The 4,593-nt window shown below is 58.7% G+C and overlaps 1 long non-coding RNA gene across 1 annotated transcript; it reads left to right on the forward strand.

Annotated features, from left to right (window-relative positions):
* Positions 1-1,769: 1,769 nt before the first annotated feature.
* Positions 1,770-4,088, forward strand: LOC310923576. Its single transcript, XR_014592632.1, has 3 exons — positions 1,770-2,260; positions 3,506-3,587; positions 3,835-4,088. It is a non-coding gene; the product is annotated as an uncharacterized lncRNA (long non-coding RNA).
* Positions 4,089-4,593: the final 505 nt, after the last annotated feature.

The following is a 4,593-nucleotide window of genomic DNA, read 5'->3' on the forward strand; positions in this document are numbered from 1 at the left end:
CCTTCCTTCCTTCCTTCCTTCCTTCCTTCCTTCCTTCCTCCCTCCCTCCCTCCCTCCCTCCCTCCCTCCCTCCCTCCCTCCCTCCCTCCCTCCCTCCCTCCCTCCCTCCCTCCCTCCCTCCCTCCCTCCCTTCCTTCCTTCCTTCCTTCCTTCCTTGGCGCTGGTGCTTGTGCTGGCCGTGCCCTGCAGAGCCCGTATCCCAGAGCCGGTGCCTGTGGTGCCGCAGTGTCCAAAGGCGGCTCCCCCGGCGGGCAGGGCCGGCAGCTCCACGGGGCCGGGCAGCGGCCGGGGCGTCCCGCAGCCTCCTGGGGGCCGGGGGCCAGTGCCGGCCCTGCCCGGGGGGTGCTGGGGTCAGGCAGCGCCCGGCGCTGAGCCCCGGCTGCCCCACAGCCCCGGCCCGGCCCCGCAGCTCCCCACAGGCCCCCAGCCCGTGCTCCCGGTGCTGCCCCTCTGCGCCCGCTCCTGCCGCTCCCCAGCACAGAGAAACCCCCTGGGATCCTGACCTCCTTGTTTGCCTCTCCTGCCAACCGGGGCTACAAACCATCTGCATCAGCTCCCAGAGTTTGAGCGTTACACCCTGCTTGAAAACGTCCCAGTCCTCAGTATTTTTCTCTTCCTGCTCTTTTCCATCATCCTCTTTCTCACTACGGAGATTCCTCCTGCTGCCTCTTGCCTTAACTGTAATCCTGCACCCTCCCCTTCCCCCTCACCCTTCCCAGCACACCAACACCATCCATCCCCTGCTGTCTAAATCCCTTCTGGACTTCCCTTCTTGCCCCTCTGGGTGTCCATGTCCTAAATTACCTGAGTCTTGATGTTTGGGGAGTTTTTTATCTGTGTCTCGATGTTTTGAGGACTTCTGGGCTGAATCCTGGTGTTTTGGAGGTTTTCACAGACACAAGGTGCCCACTGACTTCTTGAGATGAACTTGCGGAAGGAGGAACCCCCAGGCTAAAGTGCTTTCCATTTGTTTTTTCCCCAAACCAGGATTTTTCATTGCCAAGCCTTGGCCAGATGGAGAAGGAGGAGGAAAAGCCCCAGAGATCCCGCAGGAGGAGGGGCTGCAAACCCAGCCCAGGGAGCTGCGAGGAGGAAAGAGCCGCCCTGTGCCAGGAGGGCGGCTGGAGATCCAGCCGGAGCTCAGAGCTGGTGGAGAAGCCTCATGGAGGGGAGAAGCCCCACAAGTGCCTGGAATGTGGGAAGGGCTTCAGGTACAGCTCCCTCCTGATCCGGCACCAGAGGATCCACACTGGGGAACGGCCCTTTGAGTGTGGGAAATGTGGGAAGAGGTTCAGAGACTGTACCATCCTTATGCGCCACCAGGTAGTCCATACTGGGGAACAGCCCTATGAGTGTGGGGAATGTGGGAAGAGCTTTGGATGGAGTTCTCAGCTGAGAAAACACCAGCGTGACCACACCGGGGAGAGGCCCTACGAGTGTCCAGAATGTGGGAAGAGGTTTCAGACCAGCTCTGATCTCCTCATCCATCAGCGGATTCACACAGAGGAGAGGCCCTTCCGCTGCCCCGACTGTGGGAAGGGCTTCAAGCTCAACTCACACCTCACTGTGCACCGGCGCATCCACACCGGGGAGAGGCCCTACGAGTGTCCTGAGTGTGGGAAGAGCTTCTCCACGAGCTCTCACTTGACCAGACACCAACAGAGGCACCATAAGGGAAGCCCCACGAGTGCCCCGAGTGCGGGAAGAGCTTCGTGCGCTGCTCCAGCTCCATCCCCCATGGGAGGATCGGCGTTGGATGATCCCCAGTGACCCCGTTGGGCAGAGCCCTGGTGATCCGTGGTCCTGGTGATCTGTGTTGGGAAGACACCTGGCTGGGGGGGCTGCACTGGTTCCTGTCTCCCTGTGGGCACCTGGATGAATGCAGGGGCAGCAATATCCATGGGGATGTAAACTGACATCAGGAATTCATTGGGGAGAGTGGATTGGTTGTCTTTGAAGCCCAAAAAATTATTTTGAGTTCAGTCATATCTTCTGGTGGCATCAAGCAACACTGGATAGTCTTGAGGTCTTTTCCAACCTCAGTGATTCCATTCCAATTTTCTCTGGCCCAAGAGCTTCTTCTGCAGCCAAATGGTGATGCATTGGGCAAAGACCAAGATTTTGGAGACAGTGAGGTGGAAACAGCTTCTTTCCCTCCCACTCAACTATGTGGCTCCTCAGCCGGCATGTACAGGGAAATCCCTTTCTTTTGGCCTTGATTTGCTTTTCTTTTCAGCCTTTCAAAACACCTGAAACTGGGGTAAAAATAAAGGCGTTGAACTAAGATATGGTTGGGGATATGGGGGGACATAGACATGGGGACACGTGGACGTGGATGGGGACGTGGCCATTCATGGGGATGTGGGAGGACAGGGGCATGGACGGAGATATGGGGACAATGACAGGGATAGGAATGTGGTGGGGAGACAGCCATGGGTGAGGACAGGGTGGGACACGGCCAGTGACATGTGGGGCCATGGCCATGGCCGGTGCCATGGGAGGAACTTGCAGGGGCTGTGGGGGATGCTGGGTTTGAGGGAGCTGAGGGTTCCTGGGAGGGCCTTGGGGCTTGCTGAGGGCTTTGGGGACCCCAGGCCCAGCGGCTCTGGCTGCGCTGGGAGACCCTGGGGGAGGTTCTGGGGCAGCTGCTCAAGGAGCCCCTGACCTGGACCCCCATCTGGGCATTGGGCTCCTGGAAAGGAATGAACGTCCTTGTCCCCAGGAGCGAAATCCCAGCAGCCCCAGAGTGTCATGGGCAGCTGAGAGGCCACAACGGGGAGGGGAAAGCCAGACAGAGCTGTCCCTGTCCAAAACTGCACCCCAGAAATCCCCAAACTCAGGGATTCCTCCCAGAAAAAAGCTGCCAGAAGCTGCTCCTGCCCATCCCTGGGGGTCATAGGGGGTTTCCCCCAAACAGCATCCAGTCCTGTGGTGGCTGTAGGGCAAGGGGGGTGGGAAAGGGGGGTCTGGGTTCTGCGGTGAGGAGGACCAGGAGGAAGAGGAGGGAGAGAGGACAAGGAGGGGAAAAGGAGGAGCAGGAACAGGAGCAGCAGAAAGAAGAGGAGCAGCAGTAGAACCAGGTGGTTCCCCCACCCTCCTGCTGAGTCCACAGCTCCCCTGGCCCCAGCAGGTGAACGGGGAGGGGAAGCTCACCCCACATCTCTCAGGGGGTGTCCAGGAGGGCCTTTACTGACAGGTGGGATGTTTGGATCTCACAGGACCCAAAGCTGAGCCACAAGTGTCCCTTGGGGGAATCGTGGAGGATCCACGTGGTGATTGCCCAGTACCAGAGGGCACAGGGGGGTGACATCGGTTTTGGGGCTCACGGGGAGTGGGGACAGCAGCATGGGGCTATCCCAAAGCTGGGGTTCCTCAGCAGCCTGGTGGGGTGGGGGAGGATAGAGATGAGCAGGGTCTGGGCCCACCCAACAGTGAACAGGGCAGTGACTTCTCCAGCTGGACCAACTAACCCAAGGTGCTCACCCCTTGCTTTTCCCCCAGCCAGGATTTGTCAATCTCAGACTTTGTCTAGATGGAGGCAGAGGAGGCTGCGAGGAAAAGGAAGATGCCCTGGGATACTGAGGCAGGTGTGGAGGAAGTCACTGCCCCTTTTCCCCTCTCTCCTGCTCCATCTCCCAGCCCAGCATTGCCCCCGGCTGCAGGACCACCCCACTGCCGAGGCCGTCCTGCCAGGGATAGGTTGGGGGGATCTCCTCCCCCTTCCCTCTGGCACAGAGGCAAATCCCATCCTCTCCTTGTCCATCTTCATTCCTCTTGTCATTTTGTCCTGCTTCCCTCCTCATTCCTTCCTCTCCTTGTCTTTCCTAACTCCAGGCCCTGAGCTGCAGACAGAGACCAGGGAGAACAAATCCCTGCCACAGAACCTTGTGGAAGGGACTGTTTTGAGTGGCTCCAGGGCACAGGAATCCAACGGGGAGGAAAAGCCCAAGAGCCCCCACACGAGGAGGGGCTGCAAACCCAACCCAAGGAGCAGTGAGGAGGAAAGATCCCCACCCCTGTGCTGGGTAGGTGGCTGGAGATACAGCCACATCTTGGAGCTGGTGGAGAAGGCTCAGGCCAGTGAGAAGCCTCACAGAACGTGGGAAGGGCTTCAGGTGGAGCTTCAAGCTGAGGAAACATCAGAACATCCACACTGGGGATTGGCTCTGTGAATGTGGGGAATTGTCACTGTCTGCAGTTTCCCCAGCGATCTTCGAGGTGCTGTGACACGTTTGGGTAGCGAGGTCCTTAAAAGGACGTCCTGGCCTGCCCAGTGCACAGGCAACCCTCAGGGTGCTGGTGCTTTGCAGCTCTTTTATGCTTGCTGCCTCAGCAGTGATGTGGCAGAACCACGCTGAGCGACACGGGAAATAACGAGAGCGGGAACTGCCGCCTTGTCCTCCAGGTCTTCCTTTCTTGGGCTGGAACCGGCAACAAAATGGCAGCTCTGTCTGAGGGGAGCGGGTTTATATAGGGCAGGAAGGGGCGGGGTTTACAGCTTAGACCAATAGGGTACAGAGCTGGGGAAAGGGCCAATCAGGGAGAGGATCAAGGACTAACCAATCATTGAAGAGAACTATAAGCCAAAAACAT

Source organism: Zosterops lateralis (assembly GCF_965231275.1).
Source record: "Zosterops lateralis genome assembly, contig: HAP1_HAP1_SCAFFOLD_113, whole genome shotgun sequence".
In the NCBI taxonomy this organism is placed as follows: domain Eukaryota; kingdom Metazoa; phylum Chordata; class Aves; order Passeriformes; family Zosteropidae; genus Zosterops; species Zosterops lateralis.